The sequence below is a fragment of the Physeter macrocephalus genome, chromosome 19, assembly GCF_002837175.3.
Source record: "Physeter macrocephalus isolate SW-GA chromosome 19, ASM283717v5, whole genome shotgun sequence".
Classification (NCBI taxonomy): domain Eukaryota; kingdom Metazoa; phylum Chordata; class Mammalia; order Artiodactyla; family Physeteridae; genus Physeter; species Physeter macrocephalus.
Genome location: NC_041232.1, coordinates 28,136,718 through 28,161,922, shown reverse-complemented (window position 1 = coordinate 28,161,922; position 25,205 = coordinate 28,136,718). Strand labels below are relative to the sequence as shown.

The 25,205-nt window shown below is 45.6% G+C and overlaps 1 non-coding gene across 1 annotated transcript; it reads right to left on the bottom strand.

Moving 5' to 3' along the window:
* Window positions 1-423: 423 nt before the first annotated feature.
* Window positions 424-496, bottom strand: TRNAR-CCU (transfer RNA arginine (anticodon CCU)). The gene has a single exon. It is a non-coding gene; the product is annotated as a tRNA-Arg (tRNA).
* Window positions 497-25,205: the final 24,709 nt, after the last annotated feature.

Here is a 25,205-nt window from a genome sequence, read left to right as displayed (position 1 = left end):
CTGACCAGCGTCGTCTTGATTGCTTTAAGGACAGTTGGTCTTCAGTTCCAGGGTTGGTTTGTTCCCACTTCCTTGAGGCCAGTTCTCGGAATTGTGGCAGCTTATGTCATGGCTACAGTCTGGTCATCATGTAGTTAACTTCTTCCACCTGGTGGAGGTTTCAGTATCTACAAGACAGCTCACAGGAGATGGCTCGGAATATATCTATAGCCCTTGAGAAGGAACTGAAGGTCCTTGACCGTGCTTAACGACTAAACTATTATTATTTAGTCTTGTTGGACTGTTTTCCTTTGCTTCTTCATTTTCCCACTTCTCTGATTAAACTTATTCTTTTTTTTTAATATTTATTTATTTATTTGGCTGCACCCGGGTCTTAGTTGCAGCATGCAGGATCTGTAGTTGCAGCATGCATGTGAGATCTAGTTCCCCGACCAGGGATCAAACCCGGGCCCCCTGCATTAGGAGTGCGGAGTCTTACCCACTGGACCACCAGGGAAGTCCCTAAACTTATTCTCTGACTAAAGTTCTTCTACAGACAAGAGGCAGGCAGAGGACATGGTGGGGAAGGACCATAGGGTCCTGCTCCATTTTAATACCAGTGGCTCTATAATTAAGCTACTGGCATTTAATATTACTGTAATAATAACAATCTATTATCTTATAATAAAATACTATAATTATTCAAATAATCAAATAAATATTTAATCAAATATAATTATTAATGATAATTATATTAATAGAATCTCTTAACAACTGTATATGGTCAGGCCACTCAAGATGGCTGTTCTCTTGCTCTCTGGACACCCGCTGCCCGACCAGGGCCTGCTTCACCTACACCCTACTTACAAGACTGACCTCCCTATGTACTTGCCCCAGGCCCCAGCTGGTGATTATTCTTATCAAAGGGGGTGGTGAGGGGCATGCCCCTCTGCTGGTTTCTCTGGTAACTAATGAGCCCACCTGACATCAATTCCCCTATAACTGGCAATCTCCCCTTCCCCCCACCCCCCCGGGAGTGAAGACTGCCCCTATGTCCTGCCTGCTGTCCACACGGTGGGGTGTCGCTCCAGGACCCTGCTTCAGATGCATAAGCTCCTCCATCCATTAAACCACTTATGTTTCTCTTGCTGGCTCTGGGCTCTTTCTTCGGTCTTGAAGCTGGGCAGGCAGAGGGTTTGTAGGCCTGTGGGGTACAGCCCAACGACTTGAAATTGCCCATCTTTTTTCATTTTATCCATTTTGATGGGTGATTGTGTTATTTCATTGTGGTTTTAATGGGGTTTTTTTCCATTTTTTCTATTAAGTTGTCTGCCTTTTACTTACTGATTTGTAGACACTCTATACACATATAGACACTCTATGACATATAGACATATAGACACTCTAGACACATATCCTGTATACTCTCCTGAAGTATTTGTATAAAGCTATAAATGCTAACTCATGATACCAGAGAAACCGATGTCTTTGAGCAGACAGAGCCTCAGGGAGAAAATCGTAGATGATAAAGCTCTTACTCAGTGGCAGCTGGCCTTCCCAAGACTGTGGTTCAAAAAGCTGCGGGTGCCGACGCCATTGTATGGGTCACTTCCAGGAAACAAGGGTATAAGTTAAAAGCAACCCAAGGAATATGTGACTCTGATTTACTGGAAAACTTTTTTGTCTCATCTTCCAAAGAAAGTCACATCTAGAACTTGAGAGCAAGTTCTAGAATGAGGCGTTCCTTCAAACTGTGGTCCACTTGATCTGTTGGCAAAGCAAGCAAGTTTCATATCTGGCTAACAACTTGCTCTAAAATGAGCCCCACTTGGCACTAAGCAGAATCCTGGCATCGACTCACTGTTTGGGAAACAGTAACATGGGTTCACTCAGATGAATTTATAAATACTGGCCATGGTCACTCAAGAGTTAGGCCTTTCAGGTTAGGCTGTGTGAGAGTCAGGAAGGCTGGAGGCTTTCTCAGGGGTGACCTTCCCACTCAGGCTCTAATGCCTGGTCTGCAACGCCCAGCAAGCTGGCCAGGGGTCCTCTTACTTCAACAGTGACAGCCAATTACTCACCCAGTTGGCCCCCTGGGGTATCTTATCTCTCACCAGGTGGATAAGGGCTTGGAGAACAGATTTGATAAAAGACAGGAACTCCTGCAGATTTGGCCTTAACCTGACATTAAAGCAAAACTGCTCAAAACCAGCCTGACCCTTTTTTTGCATTTTGACCCTGGCATAATTTATGATGACTATTTGAAACTAAATAGTTTCATTTAAATTAAAACCATTTTCACATTGCAAGAAAGGTCTGATTTCATAGGAAGAAATATCAATACTTGAAGTTTAAAGGCAGTGCCAAATCTCCAGCCATCTCCAGCACTGATACAAAGCAGTTGGTGAACTCCTGGGTGCCGGTGGCCCCAGCCCTTTCACTTCCATCACAGACCTGGCTTTGTCATCGCCAAGGTCACTCCCAGCCCCTCCCGGTCACACGCTGCCTCGGACTCTCATTTCCTTTTGCCTTTGGCTCAAAAGATCCAGGTTCCTTTTTTCTTTTGCCTTTTCTCCTTGGGCAGGAATTTAAATTGCTCCCTGAGGTTTTCTCACTATCCCAGGTCCTCGTTTTTAATGCCTGGCACCTGGTCCCTTTCAGGTTTTTCTGTTGGCTTTCCTTTTCTTCACCATTTGTGCAATATTTTTCATCATCACTATTTTATGATTTTTCCCTTCATTAGGAAGAAAAATGCTGTTAAGTCTTACAGATGCTTGAAGGTCTTTTGGAACTGCTGGGCCCACCATACCCCCCTACCCCGACCCCATGCAAGCTTAGCAGCTGCCAGGCCTTCCTCCTCTTGGGACCCCACCCTGTGGGGTGGGGGAGGGGTCATATTGCCATGACAGCCAGCAACCTGCAAGTCAGCTAGTTGAGGGTGTGCTAGCTCAGGCCTGGGGCGCTGGCCCAGGCTGGGGGCCCTCCCCAGCATTACCGGAAACAACCCAGTTGGGTGCTCCCCAAGTCCTGGCGTGCTCTCCCAGCTCTGTGCTCACTGGTCTTAGCAGCTACTTGGGGTGAAGCCCACAGCCGGGGAGGGTCCACAGAGAGTGATGAGTATTTTCTCTGCAGGGAATCAGTCATCACTCTTTCCTCGGTGTGTTTATTCCAAAGTCAAGAATGAATGTCCGGGGACTTCCCTGGTGGCGAAGTGGTTAAGAATCCGCCTGCCAATGCAGGGGAGACAGGTTCGAGCCCTGGTCCGGGAAGATCCCACATGCCGCGGCGCAACTAAGCCCGTGTGCCACAACTACTGAGCCTGCGCTCTAGAGCTCACGACACAACTACTGAGGCTGCGCTCTAGAGCACGTGAGTCACAACTACTGAAGCCCAGATCCCACATGCCGCGGAGCAACTAAGCCCGTGTGCCACAACTACTGAGCCTGCGCTCTAGAGCTCACGACACAACTACTGAGGCTGCGCTCTAGAGCACGTGAGTCACAACTACTGAAGCCCACGTGCCTAGAGCCCGTGCTCCACAAGAGAAGCCACCGCAATGAGAAGCCTGCGCACCGCAGCGAAGAGTAGACCCGCTCACCGCAACTAGAGAAAGCCCATGCGCAGCAACGAAGACCCAACGCAGCCAAAAATAAATAAATAAACTTATTTTTTTAAAAAGAATGAATGTCCAAAGCTGCCATGTTGGTCTGGCTTGGTCCTGACGCTGAAGGCAGGGGAGAGAGGAGGGCTCTAAGAAATTGGAGGGGAAAACCAGGCAGATTTTGTACCTCATTTGCAAGGGCAGTTTTTATTTTAACATCTTGCCATCCTTAAACCATAGCAGTTCTTCCTAGGGAAGGCTTCCTGGGGGGGCCCTGTGCAATGTCTGTCTTGAATGCCGCTTATCAACCAGCTTGAACACGACATGGATGGATCATGTATAAACCACTTTGAAACAGAAGCTCACGGGCGCTGGTCACCGGGAGACACTCCAGAGGCGGCTGGGGAGCAGGGCAGCGGGGAAGGGAGGGCACCTGAGCCGGCGACTGGCTGTCCTGTGTGGCCCCGGTGGCAGAAGCTGACGGTCTGACCTTAAGATAAAATCCCTACTGATCGACAGTTGTCTGGGCACTAACAGATCAGGAAGCAGAAAGGCCTTACTCTTTGCTTCATGTGACTTTCCTGCTAATGATGCTGAGACGAATAACAAGCCTCAAACTGAAACTCAATTTCCTCCCAGGCTGCAGAGGGAAGCAGGGGCAGCTGGAGACGGGGTGGCCGGTGGTGACGCCCCTCGTCTGCCCAGGGCACGGGCGAAGCCAGCGCAGCCCATCACGTCCACCGGCTGTAATTAGGAAAAGGCCCTGGACTCCGACAGATCTTGGTTGTAGTTTTTAGTCTGCCGCTTAGGAACTGTGAATTTGGAAATTTCACCCGATTCCCTGAACCTTCGATTTCCTGTCCTCTGTAATATGAGATTGTCAGGAGGATAAGAGCATATATGCCGGGTCCTGCCTGAGACAAACACTGGCTGGGAGTGTTCACAGTTCCCCCATCTGGGGCCGATAAAAGGGCGTATCCCTGGGAGCCAGCCATGTGTGGATGGCCCCTGGGCAGATGTCCTAGCCCCCATCACAGAGGAGGACCCTCAGAACGGTTCATGGACTTCGGGGGCTGAGTGGTGACAGAGCCCAGGCTCCTCCCTGCTCCTGCTGCTGGAAGCTTGCGCGCTCCTTGCGCCCGGCTCAGATGAACATCCTCGACCCTGGTTCCCTCATTCCTTCATCGCAGGCAATAATTTCTCACCCGTAGGCTGGTTTCAGTGCTTAACTCTTCTGTTAAAGCCTTTCTTATGCTCTGCTTTGGATGGCTCTTTCCTCTCCTGGTTCTACCACCACAGACCAGCTCTGCAGTTTTTGAACTTCATGCAAATGGACTCACCAAGTGTGCTATTGGTGGACTTTTACAAAATGCTGGGTACATTCCCATCAGCTCTGGAATTGGAGGCAGGTGAGCTCCCTGCTCACGGACCCTGACCTGCCTGCAGGCCCAGTCAGGACCAGCTTCTGGAAAGAGAAGCGTTGAAAAAAGTAAAAAGCTGTCCACTGAATGCCCGATGGGAACTGTGGCCACTCAGGTGGGCCCCTGACCTGGCTGCAGGTGTCTCGGATTCTACGTGGCTTCCTAGGTGGTTCTCTTGGATGTTATGAGACCTGTGAACTGGAGGAAAATCCATACGTGAAAATCCAGACCAAAGTTGATTAATCAGAGCCATCACCAAATGATGGTAATTTCCTTGCTTTGCCAACGTGAACTAAAATGAATCGAACCGATTTTCAGGAACATATCCACACGTCTATCCAGACGTACCTGATTGGACCGTATTTATGTTTTCAGTCATTTATTTGTTCCTTTATTTGCCCATCCTGCTTTAGCTGTCAGCCACAGGGCGGGAGCAAGAACAGGAGCTGACTGAATATTAAGGTGACTTTCTTGACTCCACAGGCTGGCGAAGGCTGCTTGGTATTTGAGTTATTACTTCTCGAGTCTGTCGCCTGCAACTAGATTGTAAAGTACTTGAGAGCCTGGGAGGTTTCAACCTTTGTAAATGTCTCTGACCCAGAGCAAACATTCAGTGAATGTACCCTGATAATAAATGTTTCTGGACAGAAAGAAAGTGGGGAGGGGAGGAGAATGAAGAGGGAGCGGGGAAGGAAAGGAGGAAGAAAAGCAAGCAATGTGACTGTGCAGAGCTGGGGCATTTCTGTAGGTACATGGATGGATACACAGATACATGTAAACCACACCCCTGCAAAGTTCTTGAAGAAATGCTATTTCCGTTTCCTTCAGAGACAGAAGCATACACTCTTACAAGCTTCGCTGTCATATTGTAACTTGAGAATGTAGCATTAATTGCTACACAGAAAGCAAGTGTAACTCACTTGTGAAAAGGCAAATTGCACTGTTGTGCTTTATTTATTTATTTGGCCTCTGAATGCAAATTGAATTAAAAATGGCGAACAATCAAACTTGCCATTGATGGTATTGATTGGGAGAAGAATTAAGGCCCACAGTCCTCAGTGATGGCTGGAGGTCTGCCTTTACCGGTTGGGGGCGGTCAGGCCAGTGCCCCAGCTCATTTTTATTTTCACTTTTACTTCCTTCTCCTCCCTGTGACTTTACCCAGGAAAATAGCACCGCCTGTCACCTAGGAAACTGGCTCTCACGCTGGCAGGTGGAGATGGGTGACCCCACCCTGTCTCATTACAAATTTGCATTTGCAGCTGGGCTCTGGGTGACTTTGCCAAGGACAGAAAGCTAATCCGATGATGCTGGTGAACTGAGGCCCAGCCCCACCCACCTGGCGTCCTGAGGGCCCGGCTGAGGGGTGGGATCTGCCTGTTTAAGCTGCTGAACACGCCCATCTCTTCCCTTAAGAAGGAGGCTGCAAAGTGGTTTCGTTCTGAAAATGATTAAGAAATAATCCTAATGCTCCGGATTGTGAGCGTGCAAGACCCCGGGCCTCTAAATTTAACCACCTTCCTTTTCACCGGGTTCCCCGGAGCCGAGGGTTAGCACTGGACTTGAGACTGGGTGAGCTGAGGACAAAGGCCTTGGGTTCCTCCTTTAGTTATGTTAATTGAGAGAAAAGACAGGGGTGAGAGCCGGGACAGTGGGGCCCGGGCGGCCGCTGTCTGCGGGCTGAGTCTTTATTCTGCGGCTTTGGCAGTGACGGCTCCTTTCTGGGCCCTTTGTCGCTGTTGGCTCGGGGACCTCGGGGCTGCGCTCCAGCTGTATGCAAAGTGCGGCCAAGGGCTCGGGGAGGGGGCCCAGCACATTGTCCTTCTGTCACAGCCTCCCTACCATCCTCCCGTCCTTTATGTGATAACAGAAACCAGCACCTTTGGCTACTAGGTGCTATTTTAAGCTCTGCGGCTGGTTGAAAGGACTTGATTCTTACCACAGCCTAGGGATGGGCACTGTGTGCGCTCTGGTTTCAGACTCCCAGGCTGCCTGAGTGCCCGCGGGGGAGGTGGGCCCAGTGGGGAGGGTCACGCTCCCTCCAGGTGGCTCCTCCATTCTCACTGGCTGTCGGCCTGTCTGTCCCCTGCCGTCTAGGGTGACCCGCCGGGCCTGGACCCAGAACTGCCGCGTCCTCCCGCCTGGCGCTTCCAGTCCCAAGCACGGCCGGCTGCAAGGCCAAGGGCAGTTCCAAGGTAGGGTGCTCCCTGCAGGACAGTCCAGATTCCAGGGAAAAGACACCTCTTGCTTGTCTAAAGAGAGGGGGGTGGTGTGCGTGCGTGCGTGCGTGCGTTCGTTTAACCTGCGTTGTAGGAGCTCCTAGCCAGGTGATGCTCTGGGAAGCAGACAGCCAGGGGCCCACGCCCAGAAGCTGACCTTCCCAGGGCAGTAGGCAAACTTTTTCTTCTCTGTTTTTATTAAAAATAAATTATGAATTGTATTTATTGATTTTTGTATAATCCAACTAAATAAAAGCATTTTGACTTATGTATCCCCCGACTAACTTTTGTTCTATACGTGTGTGATCCATGGTGAAAAACGAGGCCCTCCCTCACACTGTTCCGTCTCCCATTTCTGAGCTAAAGAAGTTTGTACTGCTGTTTTCACTGGTTAATTAACCATCTTTGGGTGGTTACAGTTTTAATCCAGGTGTTAGTGATAAAGTTCGCAACTTTAATAAGGTTGAGAAAACAGGGCTAAATTTTTGCACTTATAAGTGAAAAACGCGTGTTGTCAGTTTCTCCAGCTGATATAAAATGTGACATGTTTCCTTAAATCAGCAGTTGACTAAACTTCCTATGGTTAAGAGAAGGTTTAACTTAGGAACGTTTTTAGACCTTCATTTGCAAAATTGCCGTATTCCCTTTATAGGAGGGATGGGGAAATTTACAAAAAGTATTTGAATTCTGGAAGCCAAGCCTATGCTTTTTATTGTCTCTTGAAATTCTCACCTGGAGTTTCCTTGCCAAAACGTCAGTGGAACGCTATAGCTATTGCTCCCCTTTTCCTTCAGGAATTTCTCAGTGCTTAGAAAAGACTTTCTACTGTGAGGCTGAACTTGTATTTACAAATAAATGGGAGCTAGCAAGGTGTGGTGGAAAGGAAATTGCACTGAGGTAAGGCGATGTGGTGAGGCTGATGAATGGCGAAAACTCTGTTTCATATGATTTGTGTACTTTCATCGCTAAATATGATGTACAAAATCTTTTTAATTTTTTTCTATAATTTAATGAGAGTGTTTGTAAACTACTGAAAGGTGGATTTACGTAAAAGGTTTTTTCCCCCTTTTGAAGATGTCAGATTTGAGGCCCTTGCTTCTCCTCTCCGGAGCCCTCCCCCAACCCCTGTGCAAAGTCCCACAAGGTGGGACAGGGGGCTCAGGATGGAGGGGCAGGCAGGTAGGCAGGAGTCGGGCAGGGAAAGCTGCTCAGCTGCTTCCTGTTTTCTCTAGACCAGCAGTTCTCAAAGTATGGCCCCTGGACCAGCAGCCACAGCATCACCGGAGATCTTGCTGGAAATGCAGTTTCTCCCCAGTCCTGCTGAATCAGAAACTCTCGGTATGGACCTCAGTGATCTGTATTGAAACAAACCCTCTGGGTGATTCGGATGCACACTAAGGATTAAGAATCACGACCCCATAGTCCCAAAGACAAGAGTATTTTCAAATTAAGAAGGCTCTATGGCCTCTTCAGATGCCAGTTCAAACAGGAAAACAAAACACGATGGGAAATAATACTGGATAAAAGCTTTTCTTTCTAAAATATACAAGAAGAGAAGTGTGGAAGAGACGTCACCACAGTGCATGAATGTTCATTATAGCTGGTGGACAAGATGTTATTTTCCTTAATTTGTTCAAATGGTTTGAAAAATCCAAAAGAGAAAATGCTGCTTTTCTAGTTAGAACTTTTCACTTTGCCTTTTCCTTTGCTAAATTCTTCTAGGAATCAGTGGTGTAAATTTAGGAGACACTCTTTTAAGTATAAACACAGTGACATATATCTTCAGGATTTTCTTTCCTCCCAACATGAAAATGCTTAAAAACAGGGAATACCCTGGCAGTCCAGTGGTTAGGACTCCGCGCTCCCAAAGCAGGGGGCACGGGTTCGATCCGTGGTCAGGGAACTAGGATCCCGCATGCTGCACAGTGTGGCCAATAAAAAGCTTAAAAACAATAGTCAGAATTCCCAAAGGAGATAATTTCCCTATGTTCTTATGGTGCCTGGTTAGCTAATGGTTGATTTGACACGTGGCCAATAATAGTTTATTCCTGTCTACCTACGGAACCCCAGGGAGGGGCTGCGAGCACAGGTATTAGGACATGAGTGTCCTCGTGACCTTTGACTTTAGCACAGGGTCCCCGCCTTGCCTTTTGTGTCAAGTTGTGATAGGTCAAAACTCTACCAATAAAAACACAACCTCTGTTGACAGAAAGTCCTCGAAATGTTGGTAAAATTTAAATTCAAAAACGAACAAACAAAAGAAAGGAAGGAGGGGAGGGGAGCAGAGGGGAAGAAAGGAAAGGAATCCTCCCCTAGAGAATCTACCCAAACGCCTCATGCTGACTTTTATAAGCCATTGTCTCTGTTTGTCGGGCTTACAAAAGGTTTTTTTTTTTTCTCCCATAAACTGGCCCAAAATAACGCACATGCTATGAAATCCACACCTTCAGTCAAGCATTTGGATTACAGTTAACGATATGGTTTAGACCCTTGAGATCAAGGTATAATTTTACACATTCATAATTTTTGTCACCTTTTCTGAAAAAAAAAAAAAAAAAATTGACACATGGTCACACTTCTCCGGAGTGTGAAGAGATGTGTGACTCCCTTGGTGTCCTGAGCTGACATGACAGACCTGCTCCCATGGAGCCGGGGCTGAGGATGGCCCGAGCCCTGAGGTGACACTAGTTGTGTGGCTTTAAGGGGGCAGATCAGGGCTCAGAAGACCATCCTACCCCTGCCACCCTCCACAGGCCGTTAACCAGAATCCTCTACCTGGTTCTCTAAAGCCCTACGAATTGGCGAATTGGCGGAAGAAATGAAGAAGAGAGGAAACTTACCTCAGTTACTGAGTGCCTGCGTGCTTTACACACAGAGTCCTGCGGAAGTAGGGTCCCCAAGCAGGTGGTAGTTGACAGCATCCATCTCAGCCTCGCTGCCCGCACTCTCCTTTCAGGATGAGTGCACTACCCTTCACCCCGGGAGCTGGCGGCCACCCTCACAGGACCAGGGGCAGACACCTGGCCCAGGCTGGGTCAACCAGATTTTCTCTCCTGGGAGCTCAGGGACACAGCGGCTGTGTCGGATAGATGTGGGGAGCAGAGCTGCAAAGGCAGGTGTGGTCAGCGGTCCAGGCCATCGCTGCAGGAGACCAAACCCACAGACGGAAAAAGTACTAGAGCCAACAGCCACAGGGAGCCTAGACAGATCGCTGGCAGAGAGACGTGGAGACAACTCCACTGCTGTGCAGAAGGCAAAAGCTCTCAGATTCCCTCATGCCACGCAGCAGGGCACCGTTTCCTGGAGGTCTGAAGGGGTAGCTCTGGGTCCTCCTTAGTGAACTTGAGCGGGCTTGTGATCCTGGTGTAACAGAGTGTATGTCCCAAACCCAATCGACTTCTGGGAAGACATTAGCATTCTTCTTCTTCTTCTTTTTTTTAAAAAATTTATTTATTTGGCCGAGCTGTGTGGCGCGCAGGATCTTAGTTCCCCGGATACGGATCAAACCTGTGCCCCCTGTTTTGGGAGCGCGGAGTCTTACCCACTGGCCCACCAGGGAAGGCCCAGCATTCTTGATTTTTAAAAAGTTAAAACAGCAATTTAACAAATGATAAACTTGAATGGGATAAAGAACTTGTACTGGGAAACCTGTTACCCACCCACCCAGTCAAGTGAGACAAAAGTGATCTTTAATCAAACATCTTTTTCTTATTGTGTCGGGTCTAACAGCAATCATCTAATAACCTTTTCCTTCTCCTGTAAAATGTCCCTGGCAAGAGTCTCTCTCCACCAGGGGCCTTTATCTTTGTGTGCAAGATTGCACTAAATCTCAGATCGCGATCTGCAAGCTTTGCTTTAGGCACAAGCATCAGTCATGCCCCGAGGCAGCGGTGGTCAAACGTGGTCTCACCTGGGAACTTGCTGGAAACACACATTCTCAAGTCCCACCGCAGACCTACAGGGCCCTGGAATGGAGCTCCAGGTGATGCTGACTCGGGGGAAATTGAAGAACCACCTCCCCGAGGACTCGGAAGCTCCTAAAGGTGGCTGCGGGATACCTGTCAGGCCCGCCCTTGGGTGGGTTGCATGGAAATGGAGAAACCCATCCATAAACCACTTTTCCATATTCTTCTTGACTCCGAGAGGCCTCATTCCACTGAAATGAGCCCTCTCTCACTGAAAGGGGCCCAGACAGGGACCCAGCGAAAAGCCCACCTGCTGTTTACACGTAGCCGGGAGCTTTGTTTGGGGAGCACAGCCGGTTGCTGTTTCACCGCCCCGTGGTAACCCCAAGCTGTCGGCTGCCCTGTTTCCCGGCTCGCTCGGGAGAAGGGTCATGAGAGCCTGCTGAGCTCTCCTCATGGGGAACAGGCCCCAGCGAGGCGGTGAGACCGGGATCTGCTTGCGGTTCTCAGCTGTGCAATCCCCCCACCCCGACACATTTAGCTTGGGGATAACATCACGTCCCCAGTTGGGAGGCTCCAGCTTGACAGATGGCAAGAGCTAGTGTCTTTCTTTAGAATGCGAAGCAGGGAAGGAGCCTTAATAATCAAGGGAACGCAAATTTGGAAAAGACAAAAGCGGTCACCTCCTTTCTAGACCATCTCTCACCAGCCCCCTCCTCCTTCATCAGGGAAAATCGTTCACCCTTTCCTCTGTGCCCACTGCACCCCTCTCCCCGACACGGTGTAACACGTCCACCTCGCTTGTTCCCTGGCTGCTTAACAAGATTCTTTGAGGCCAAAGAAATGGTTAGTCATATTTGTGTTCTCTGGCAAAAATTATTTGCTGAATGAATAAGGCTTAACTAGAGCTGATTCAGATGTTTGGGTGGAAAATGGAGTCAGCCAGCAAGTCCTGAGACCCATTCCAGCAAAGCTTCCTGACTATACGAGTTCCTCTTGGAATCTACACACATGCACACGTGCACACACACACACACACACACATACACACACATCTTTTTTTTAAATTGAAGTCTAGTTGATTTACAGTGTTGTGTTAGTTTCAGGTGTACAGTAAAGTGATTCAGTTATACATATATATATATTCTTTTTCAGATTCTTTTCCATTATAGGTTATTATAAGATATTGAATATAGTTCCCTGTGCTCTACAGTAGGTCTTTGTTGTTTATCTATTTTATATATAGTAATGTGTATATGTTAATCCCAACTCCTAATTTATCCCTCCCCACCCCTTTCCCCTTTAGTAACCATAAGTTTGCTTTCTATGTCTGTGAATCTGTTACTGTAAATAAGTTCATTTGTATCATTTTTTCAGATTCCATGTATAACTGACATCATATTATATTTATCTTTCTCTGACTTACTTCACTCGGTATGATAATCTCTAGGTCCATCCATGTTGCTGCAAATGGCATTATTTCATTCTTTTTTATGACTGAGTAATATTCCATATTGTGTGTGTATGTGTGTGTGTGTGTATCACATATTCTTTATCCATTCCTCTGTCAATGGACATTTAGGTTGCTTCCATGTCTTAGCTATTGTAAATAGTGAACATGGGGTGCTATGAACATTGGGGTGCATGTATCTTTTCAAATTATAGTTTTCTCCAGATATACGCCCAAGAGTGGGATTGCTGGATAATATGGTAGCTTCATTTTTATTTTTTTAAGGAACCTCCATACTGTTCTCCATAGCGGCTGCTCCAATTTACATTCCCACCAACAGACACAAACACACATCTTGATGGTGATTTCAGGTCAGTTAAAATTCCCTTAGCTTCCAAAAGCTTCAAGAGGCTGTCATAGCTCATTGCAACACTCCATCCAAGTACAATTACCTTCCTCCGCCTTCCCTCCAGACCACAGGTGGCTACTGCTCACATGTGGGGTCATGTCTGTTCCCATCACTGAACCACAGAAAAATCTTGAGAATTCAAACTGCATTTTGTCAACGTGGTCAGTTCCTTAGGGGCTGGTCAGACACGGACCATTGTGTTCCCAGTGAACAAGCCTTCGCTAAGGAAGGGAGGAGGGTCAGTAAGATGGGACACTACTTTCTTGGTTGAGCTCTGCAGGCACAACCCAGGGACTGGCAGTGTCATTTACATATAAACAGTGTAATTGCAGTGAGAGGAGGAGCTGGCAGAATTAGGCTGGTGCTTGATATGCTAATTACAAGTCTCTCTAATATCTGTAGGCTGTTTGCAAAGAGAGTTTAGAATTGGAGTGAACAAAACCCGGTGAGGTTGACTTGCCCGAAGGTCACAGGGCTAATTAATTGAAAATTTTCTGTGTGTTTCAAATGCACGAAAGGTCTTACATAAAGTATCTCATTTAATCCTTGCAATGACTCTCAGATGAGTATTTCATTACTATTAGCTGTTGGTGGAGAAGGGAAGCCAAAGGTAGTGAGTGAGGGATCCACCGTGGTCCTTCGAGATTTCAGCCGAGGTCAGTCTGGTCCCAAAGCCGGGCATTTGCTCATTCTTTCCTTACGGGGCAGAGCTAAGTCTCGGTGTCCCAATTCTTAAACCAGCAAAGAACATATGCCGCCTAGTTCCCATTATTTGTATACATTAAAGCTGGTTTCTTAAACCAGAAGAAAAAAAAAAAAATCTATACATTTTCTATAAATTCAAGTTAGCCTTCCAGTTAGTTCCTGAATAAATTTACCACTAACAAGATATTTCTATTTCATTCTACTCACAAGCTAACTAGCAACAAAGGTTTTATTAATGTTGCAAATCAGGAGCAAAAGCTGTATGTCTTTTCCATTTCCCCCTTCATTTGAGATTTGCAGTGTATCCAGTGGTGATTGATGTGACATATTCTCTGTCCTTTTAAAAATTAAAAAAGTAAACATTCACATCTACATCTTTGGAGAGGAGTCCTTATATTTTGCACAGCAAAGGTAATAAATAAATAAATGCATGGATAAATAAATAAACACATTTCTCCTTTAATCATTTTTCAGCAGCTAGCAGGGCATCTGTGAGACGTATCCTGAAATTTGTACACGCCCTGGTCCTGGTTTTTCGTGCAGGGTAAGTATGGGAATAAAGGAAAGTGATTCATATGCCACAGTCCTAGTCAGGCATTCCCCTCCTGAAGCCCGCCAGGCCGCAGAGGAAGCAGGAGGCAGTCATTGCCCAGAGGCCTTAAGAGAGCTGAATAGGGTTGTTGGCTGGAAAAAAAAAAAAAAAAAAGCACAACCTAAAAGTTGAGAAGAATGTTTTCTTTGGCAGACAAAACTGAGGACTTAAGCCCAGGACGCAGCCTCTCAGATCGCTCTGATGGACTGCTCCAAAGAGGTAAGGGAGAAGCCAGGATCTATAGGGGGTTTTGCCACAAAGACCAGGTAGTTGGAACATCAAAAGATTACTATTAATTAAAGAAAACCAGGCATCTCATGTTAAGGAATTTAGCGCTTTTCTATGTATGGGAAGATGTGAGTGCGGGCTCACTGAGATCATTCCTTTGACGTGCACCTCAGCTCTCTGGGGCCAGCATCCTGTGCTTCCCCATCCTGAGGCCCCCTCAGGGTGCACCTTTGGGGGTGGCTGCAGTGGCTGAGGGCTTGATAGTGGGCATCCTGTTTCCATCCTGAGTGCCCTCAGGGCTCACCGATGGGGCGCCTGTAATGTGGTGGCTTGATGGCTGCAGCATCCTTTGTGTACTGATATGGCAGCAACATTTTTCATTCGTAGGGTGCAGGGTGGAGCTGAGGGGCTGGGATGGGGACACAGGAGGAGAGGTGATGCCTGTGCCTGGTGTAAAGAAAATGCTCATTGAAGTTTTGGGAAAGCAGAAGGAGAAGGTGAACTCCTGGGACCTGTACCATCTTAAAGAGGCAGGAAAGCGGCATGGGAAGGGCCTTCTCTCCTAAGCATTTTCCTGCTGCTCTGTCCTCTAGAAGGTCTTCCTACTAAAATTTCAGGGGCACGTGCCTGGCCATCCTTTTCCTTTCTCCTTAGATCAACCGTCAGATACAACACAGCCCCAGTAGACCTCAGAGTCCTCCAAAACAGACAGAGGAAGAACGGAATTGTGGCAACCCTCTCCCTAATCTTTAATGTGGAAAAACTGCCATGGGAGACAGGGAGCTGAACACGTCCACACCTGGGACCTAATAAGCTAAGCCACTTACACACACACACACACACGCACGCACACACACGCACACACACACACGCAAAAGCATCCATAACATCACGCACCCTGATGGCAGGATTTTTGCATCTGTGATGCTATTACTATTTTCAAGGGCTTTCCTAAAATATCTGGTTAAATCAGCATTCGATCTGATCTCATTGTCTCTGTGCTCAAATGAATGTCTGGGATTGAGATACTCATAGTTTTTGAAGCTGTGGGTCAAAGTCCTGCATCTTACTCACCCTATAGCACGTAATGCAACCCAAGACCACTCTTGGTGGCCGACACTGGTCCACTGTTTATTTCACAATGCAGCACGAGGGAAACTTGTCCAAACACAGGAGTGTCCTTGAAAAGACACTGGAAAATCATGAGTAGGTTCCCTGATGCCTTAACAGTCTCTGTTTTCCCGAGTCTCAAAAAATCTAACTGCTTCCTCCTTTGGTCCTCTCAGATAACATTCTCCCCGACCACATTTAAGCTTCTGGAGGGATCTGTAGACAAGGAGTTATTTCCACAGCTTTAGGCTAGGCTTCCCATGTGTGGGTGATACTGCTCCACACTCGATGGCCCTATTTACATTTTTATTTCAAAAACCGTTTCCCCACCTTTTCAAATTCTAACTTATATAGAATTAGTTTAGCAGATCTTGCTCTTCCTGTGAGGACACCATGCACCCCCAAAGACCTGCGATTCCTGATCAATCTAAAATGCTTCTCCCACTATCGTCTCACCTAGGAGTGGAAATTCCAGAATGGCTCCCAGCTTTTAGAACCCAGAGGGCAGACAATCTAGCATTACATTTCCCTTGAAGAGGGCAGACCCCGTAGGCATCACCTACCTGACAGTCGTCAGTTCTTTCCTTCCCGCTGTCTCTCCAGAAGTTCTCTCCTCTGCATGTTGCAGGGTGGGCTGTTTCACTCCTGGGAAAGGTCCGCAGCCACTCTGATCGGGGTGGGGGGGTATGTGTGTGCAGCACGTGCTAGGAGCGGGGCACGGAGTACAGTGGGGTGGAGGGTGTGCATGGACACGGCACTTCTGAGTGTAAGCCTGGTCCTGCTACATAACAGCCTTGTGTTTGGTGAATTACTTCTTTGTGCTTTGGTTTCCTCATCTGTAAGACTGAAAACAATCATGTCTAGGACCCATTATGCCTTGTGATAAAGCTCATTTTCTTCCTCCATCAGAGAGCCTCACCAGACTTAATTACTTCCCTCAGTATGTTTTTGTTCTTGTTTTTCAGATTTCTGAAAAACAAGATTTGCAAACCAGATTTGGAGATTTGCAAACCAGAATATCTATTTATTATTTTCCAGTGAGGAAGGTACTATCAAGCATATCCATTGCCTGCAGGCAGTTTGATATAGGAAGTTGAATTACTATCAGAAAGTTGGTTACTGAGTATGGAGCCCTAGATAGATGCTGGTGTTTGGAAGCATCATCTCATACATTCGTCCCCACTAGCAACAGCTCATCTTTATTCACGGCTTGCTAGATGCCAAGTCATATGATTCTAAATAGTTACGTGTACATTAAAATCTAATCCTCACAATAACTCTATGATCTAGGAACCATCATTATGCCCATTTTACAGGCAAGAAAGCTGAGGCACAGAGAGAGTAAGTAACTTATCCAAGGATACAAGCAGGCAATGCTGGGGTCTGGCCCCAGAGCCCAAGCTCTCAGCCACCGTGCTGTGCTATCTCTGCAGAAAGAAGCCTCCTGCTGGGCTCCATGCTGCCCTTCGCCACACCTTTCATCATGGACTTTCACGCCCCTGGGCGGGCTTCCTGCACGTGACCTGTGCAGTCAGGCAGGATCCCTGCTTAGACGGGCTCCATCCTTGGCTTATAGCTCTGCTGTTGCATTAAATTTGAAATTCTTACTACGTTTAACTTTGAACCTGTTTTTTTTTTTTTTTTTTTTTGCGTTACGCGGGCCTCTCACTGTTGTGGTCTCTCCCGTTGCGAAGCACAGGCTCCGGACGCGCAGGCTCGGCGGCCATGGCTCACGGGCCCAGCCGCTCCGCGGCATGTGGGATCCTCCCGGACCGGGGCGCGAACCCGTGTCCCCTGCATCGGTAGCCGGATTCTCAACCACTGCGCCACCAGGGAAGCCCTTTGAACCTGTTTTTTAAATTTACTTTTTAGTTTATAATGGAGTATATTTGATTTACAGTGTTGTGTTAGTTTCAGGTGTACAGCAAAGTGATTCAATTATACACATACATATATCCATTCTTTTCCAGATGCTTTTCTCATATAGGTTATTACAAAATATTGCGTAGAGTTCCCTGCACTATACGGAAGGTCCTTGTTGATTATCTATTTTATATATAGTAGTGTGCATCTGTTAATCCCAAACTCCTAATTTATCCCTCCCCCCCGCCAACCTTTCCCCTTTGGTAACCATAAGTTTTCTAAGTTTTCTGTTTCTGTTTTGTAAATAAGTTAATTTGTATCATCTTTTTTGGATTCCACATATCAGTGATATGATACTTGTCTTTCTCTTACTTCACTTAGTATGATAATCTCTAGGTCCATCCATGTTGCTGCAAATGGCATTATTTCATTCTTTTTTTATGGCTGAGTAATATTCCATTGTATATGTGTACCACATCTTCTTTGTCCATTCTTCTGTCAGTGGACATTTAGGTTGCTTCCAGCTACTGTAAATAGTGCTGCAATGAACATTGGGGTGCATGTATCTTTTCAAATTATAGTTTTCTCCAGATATATGCCCAGGAGGGGGATTGCTGGATCTTATGGTAGTTCTTTCTTTTTTTTTTTTTTTTTTTTTTGTGGTATGCGGGCCTCCCTCTCTCAGCGGCCATGGCTCACGGTCCCAGCCGCTCCGCGGCATGTGGGATCCTCCCAGACCGGGGCGCGAACCCGGTTCCCCTGCATCGGCAGGCGGACGCACAATCACTGCGCCACCAGGGAAGCTCCGTTCTTTATTTTTTTTTTTTAATTAATTTATTTATTTTTGGCTGCATTGGGTCTTTGTTGCTGCGCGCAGGCTTTCTCTAGTTGCAGCAAGCAGGGGCTACTCTTCATTGCGGTGCGCGGGCTTCTCATCGCAGTGGCTTCTCTTGTTGCGGAGCATGGGCTCTAGGTGCGCGGGGTTCAGTAGTTGTAGCACGTGGGCTCAGTAGTTGTGGGTCACGAGCTCTAGAGCTCAGGCTCAGTAGTCATTGTACAGGGGCTTAGTTGCTCCGCGGCATGTGGGATCTTCCCGGACCAGGGCTCGAACCTATGTCCCCTGCATTGGCAGGCGGATTCTTAACCACTGCCACCAGGGAAGCCCCCGGTAGTTCTATTTGTAGTTTTTTAAGGAACCTCCATACTGTTCTCCATAGTGGTTGTACCAATTTATATTCCCACCAACAGTGTGAACCTGTGTTTTTAAGGGAAGTCCAGTGGGACAGTGAAGCAGATGGATAAGCAGAGTAAACCCATGCTACATGCACGTCTGCTGTTCCCCGAGCCTCCTTTGCATCTGCATCCGTGATGCCCCAGAGAGCAGGCAGCTCCTGGCAGATCCACGGCAGACCCACGATGCAGGGCATTCAGCAGACTCCAAGCAAATCCAGGTAAGTGTGTTATGTTTATGAGTGAGCAAGGGTGCTGGCGGCTCTTAGAGGCTTTCTTTCCGAATCAGAAACTGCTTTGACCAGAACTAGCTTCAAAACGCAGAAGGTAATGATGTTCGAAGAAACATGCATGGCCAAGGAACTCTATCGTGGTATTTCTTACTTGTGCCACTCCCCTGAATTAGCCACGGATTCCACTGAAAATAACATAAAAGGAAAGGGGAAGAAAGGGCAGTCCATCGTTTCTTCTCCTTTCAGGGCTTTCCCTGAAGGTGGGGAATGGTGGGAAATGTGTGAATATTGAGAAGCAAAATAAAAACAGTTGAGCTAGTTTGGGGAAATGTTTCCACTGTCTTAATAAGAATGAAACACATATACATGTATGAGAATCAAAATACAAATTGTGTAACTTCTGTGATTCAGCATATGAGCTAAGAGTTCCTGTTTTTCCATTTAGAAGTGGCATTGCACAATATAAAGATTTAAGGCAAAGTTCATGCTATTGATTTAAAATCTTAACTTTTCTTTACTTAGAGCAACATTAAATAGCAAATAGAAACGCCAGGACAAGTTGAAAGAGAGACTGTGGATGAAAGGAAAAGCTTTGTTTTTTGAACTTTCACGGCACTTTCCCCCTGCTTTTTAGAACAAAGGGTTCCTGTACTGAGCCCTGCAAATTACGTAGCTGGCCCTGGGTTCTACTAGCATAGAAACTTTCTTTCAATATTTTCATTTTTTTAAATGTCTGTCTCAAAAAAGAAAAAAAAAAAACTCTGTCCAGAAACTTCTCAAGGGCAGAGGCCAGTCATTTTCATCTTTTATATAAATTCAGTACCTGTGACAACAACATCTTTTGAAAGAATAAACGAAAAGCGTGTAGGAATGAATGAAGGTAACAGATGTCTACAGAACAGGTCACAGAGCCCCTCTGAGTTGTTTCTCCAGTCAGCAGTCCCCAGAGACCAGGTCACAAAGCCAAAAATCTGTCCCTGAGTCTCAGTGCTCTATGTGATTAGCTATTAGTTACATTCATAAACCAGGGAGATTGGTTCAGTATTTGTATTTTCCACATCAGATAGCTTTCGTCAGTTTTAAATGGTTTGCTTGTCTTAACTGGGCTGAATTTTTGTTTTTGTTTGTTTCTTACATGTGTTGTTTTCCCGAGAGGTAAGCTGGGGTTGGTGGATTCCAGTTGGACGCAAGGGTTCTGGGCATCCTGAAGTTTCACAGGAAGGACCAAGTGGTATGAAAATACCAACTGTGGTTTAGTGAAGAAAGCTGTCTCTCAATTGCATCTTTCATTCCACTTTATGTCCATTTCAGGAGGTACAAGACCCAAAATTTATACAAAAATTACACACTGTGACTCTTTATCTTTCATACCTCTCAAAAATTGCCTGCTCTCAGCAGTTCCTGAGTTTACAAATTCTTTAAAGTGTATGACTCTGCTTTGTAGTTCACATTGAAAAGTTCTAGGTATCTAGGAGGTATTAACTGCTGATGCTTTTGATTTTGATTTCTCTACACTTTATTAGTTGAGATGAAAATGAGTTTCTATTTGAAAAAGCTGTAAGATAACTGAACTTCTGGTCCATCTTCCCTCCCTGGAAGTATATATAGAAGCGATATAAAGGAAAACTTTGGTCACTATTATTTTCAGTGACAAAAGCAAAAATGAAATCTAGAATGTTCTCTGTGATAGAATGTAGTCTAAGATTCTAGAATCTTGCAGGGTGACTAGTTGGAAGGAGAGATTTAAGCAGAGGACAGTTCGAAGTTTTTCTAAGTTCTAAGTAATAACTCCTTTGAACTTGATACATGTGTAGAAACTTTTAAGAGTAAGAGCAAGGAAAGAAAAATGACGGCTACTTTTATGACTGCATACACTTGCTCCCCTGGTGACTGATATCAGTTATATAACAGGCAAAGACACATTAACTACCTACTGTTAGCGGATTTCTGTACTGCCCTGGGTCTCTGTACAGAGAAGGTTACACTCTATGGAAGAAGCATGAATGTAACTATAGAGATTAAAGCAAACCCTTTGCCCAGATAAGAATCTTCTCTACAGCATCCTTGAAAAATGACCATCAGCCTAGCCAGCATCCTTCCAGAGGCCATCCAGTTGTACTTCCGGAGACAGCCCATTCCACTCTATTTCTCCTATCTTTTTAGGGACAAAAACAATTACAGCCTTCAAATTATATTTTAGAAGCATCCTGCAGAGAAAATAGAAATGGATAAACACAACTTCAGTGCATGGCGGAGAGGACTTGAGAACTCATGAAATCACTGACTGCTGTAGCCTAGATTATAAAATGGCACTATGTTGGTGCAAAAGATAAGATCCTTGCTTCACTGTGGAACAATAGAAATTCATGGAGCTAAAAGACTTTCTCTTCATCTCCAAAGCAGGCTTTGATCTGGGCAAACAGTAAGCAGATTTAGCTGCTCAGAGATTTATAGCATTTAAGTATATCGATAATGTTTTTTTCCATATTTATGCCATCTTTTTCAAAGAGAAACAAGACCCATTAAAGCACAAAAACTATGTTTCACATATTGATATACTTGTAAATCAGAGAATGGGTGCTATGCTAAGTTTCCTCCGGAGTCATAATTATCCTCACCAGGAGCTCACACACCGCGGTTGAGTACGTTGGGTTTATTGCCCATGACAGTGGAGGGGTGGACACTGGGGAGCCCTCTGCAGGACATGGATTTGGACTTGTGTTAGGTGGTTTGGGGAGGGTCCAATGGAGCAGGGCTTTGGGGTGGATTGGATGCTGTCAGGAAGCAGGGATAATTCTATGACTGGGTATCTTAATCTCACCTAGAAGGAGGGACCACTTGAGCAAGACTGATGCTGTAATTGGTAAGAAACAGCAGCTCATATAGCAGGGAGAAAGGGATATTTGGTCATTTCCGTGGTTTAGAAAATATTTGTGTTTTGTCTGTATTCAGACATGACTACAGAGTGGTCTTGTTTTTGTCTTGACCCATCACAGTCCCAGAGTGATCTTGTCTTCTGATGTTGAGGTTCTGTAACATTGTTTATATTTGATACGAGCCTGCCAGGGCTTGGCTTTGAGAGCCAGGCCAGACCCTAGGAACGTGGAGGCCTAGGTGATACGGAGGCCAGCTCTGGTACCTGGGGCAGCTTTTCTCTTCCTCATTATATTTTCTATATGAGGTGATGAGCCCCATAAAGGCAGATGCCATGTTTTTTTTCATCCCTTCTATTCCCAATATCTATATATAGGCTAGCATTTTAGAAGGGGTTCAAAAAATAATCTTTTTCTTTTTTTTTTTTTTTTTTAGTTTGCATTGGGTCTTCGTTGCTGCGCGCGGGCTTTCTCTAGTTGCGGCAAGCATGGACTACTCTTCGTTGCGGCTCATTGTGGTGGCTTCTCTTGTGTGGAGCACGGGCTCTAGGTGCAAGGGCTCAGTAGTTGTGGCTCACAGGCTCTAGAGCACAGGCTCAGTAGTTGTGGCACACGGGCTTAGTTGCTCCGCGGCGTGTGGGATCTTTGCGGACCAGGGATCGAACCCGTGTCCCCTGCATTGGCAGATGGATTCTTGACCACCGCGCCACCAGGGAAGTCCCAATAAATAATCTTTGAATGAGTGAGTGTGTACATGAGTGAGTGGATGAACAGGCTATGGAGATTCTTTAACAGGCTTCTCTCCCAAGTATATTTAAAAGAGATAAACAAAGTGAAAAGAGCTCATGTTCTTAGTGTAGGTGGATGTAAACATGAGTCAGTCTGACCCAATCTGGAGACATTCTTACCTTGAGAATGGACATTAATCACAGGTAACCGTACAGCCTGAGCCAGCTGCCCTGGTCCACTTCAGGCCTGTTGTCTCGTGTAATTACTAACTGTGCCCCCTTTCATTCTCAAATATTCTACAGTCTGGATGAGAAATTATACAATCACCCTAATTATGGAAGGGAGGTCTGCTTCAGAATTACAACCAGTGGATACCAGCCACGGGGTTTCCCAGATAGGAGCTGATGAACAAGAGGATTGCAGTGCTTTCTCTCTGCACTCAAATTCCTAGATCCTGCTATTTAAATATTTAAAGAGGCAAATATGAAATGGACTTATCCTAAGGAATAATACTGAGAATCTCTTAAAAACATGATTAACTCTCAAAAGTCTGCCCCAGTACGGTAAGTAGGAATATGTCTAACGTTTGTCATACTTATTCCATCCTATTAACCTTCTAAATTATACTATTCTTGTATGAAAATTAGTTCATCTTCTTTGAGGATATTTTGTCTGAGAATGAACAGAGGTGACCTACAGTTTCCTATGAATAATCCCATGTTGATAATTAAAATAGCACTGAAAAGTTTACCTCAGTCCTCAGATATGTGAAGCCGGGACATACACTAAAGCTTCAGTTCAACTCTCTAACTTGGTAGATGAGGCCTTGAAGGCCCAGGAAGACTGAGCTCTTTTGTCCAAGGTATCTGAACAAACCACTGTGCCCAGGCATAGAACCCACATCATTCTATCTCCTCGTTCCTAAAATGAGCTTGACGGTAATTTTATGAGAATTAATAACTAAAATGTATTTTATGTGTGATTTTCTTCTGGGGGGGTGTGCCATGCTATGTGGCTTGGGGGAATCTTAGTTTCCCAACCAGGGACTGAACCTGGGCCCTCGGCAGTGAAAGTGTGGAGTCCTAACCACTGGACCACCAGGGACTTCCCTTGTGTGTGTTGTCTTAAACAGTATCCCATCTTCTGTATTAATCAGGAAATTTATGCCCTAAGTACTGTCTGCTATGAAACCTACAAATGCCTGTTCTATTTCTTCATTGATGAGCATTGAAGTTGGGCAGGAACCCCAGAGTCAGCAGGAGGAAGTAGTTATTGGCCTCATATCTCCATTTCTGTTCTGAAGGGTTGTAACTCTGTAAGTAGAGAAATAAAGAATGGTGAATTACAATAAAACAAGAAATGCCATGCATTTCAGAATCTGCATGAGGAAATGAGCGATGTTCTAAAAGCGGTGACAACATAACCTATTAATTTCCCTGAATTTTTTCAGAGTCCACATGCGCCGATCGGGAAAGACAGAGTACTTTGCTGAGTTTTCCTTTTTAAAATTTTATTATTATTATTATTTTGGCCACGCCGAGGTAGCATGCGGGATCTTAGTTCCCCAACCAGGGATCGAATCAACGTCCCCTGCATTGGGAGCGCGGAGTCTTAACCACTAGACCGCCAGGGAAGTCCCGAGTTTTACTTTTTTTAGCAATATGTTTTCCATGCGCATCAAGCTGAGAATCCCACAATCGTTTTTTAAAAATAATTTTACAAATTTTAGCAGTTACGTTGTAAGAGCAAAGAAGTCTGAATTTTTAATTTCAAGTTTAGCAAACATGCAAAAGCTTACATAATGAAACACTGCTTCCTTTAATGAAAGGACACGTCTTAGAATCACCAACCTCCTCTTCCTCCCCCACCAGGGGACACTTCTAGATTCTGTTTTCTTCCTGTGGGAGAAGGGATGTCATCCCTACACCTACCACGAGGGGGCACCCTCCACAATAGCTCAGCTCTTTCTGGGCAGGAGCCCCGGTTCCCAACAAGGGCAGCACATCGCCCCGCCTTTTCTTACAAATGCCTTTTCCTTTCGTGAAATGAGAATCAGTTAGTGTGTGAACATCTCCCCAAAACATGTATTAAAAAAAAATAATAGACCTGGAGTCTGTCATACAGAGTGAAGTAAGTCAGAAGGAGAAAAACGAATACCGTATGCTAACACATATATATGGAATCTAAGAAAAAAAAAATGTCATGAAGAGATTAGTGGTAGGACGGGAATAAAACACAGACCTACTAGAGCATGGACTTGAGGACATGGGGAGGGGGAAGGGTAAGCTGTGACGAAGTGAGAGAGTGGCAGGGACATATATGCACTACCAAATGTAAATTAGATAGCTAGTGGGAAGCTGCCGCATAGCACAGGGAGATCACCTCTGTGCTTTGTGACCATGAGAGGGGTGGGATAGGGAGGGTGGGAGGGAGGGAGACGCAAGAGGGAAGAGATATGGGAACATATGTATATGTATAACTGATTCACTTTGTTGTTTTACTATTGTAAAACAGTTATACTGTTATATAAAGATGTTAAAAAAATAAATAAAAACAATGCTCTGATAGTAATATAAAAGAGAAATAATAAGAAAGTTATTTATAACAAAATAATATGTATTTAACATATAAAGCTTACAAATATACTAGAAAATATAT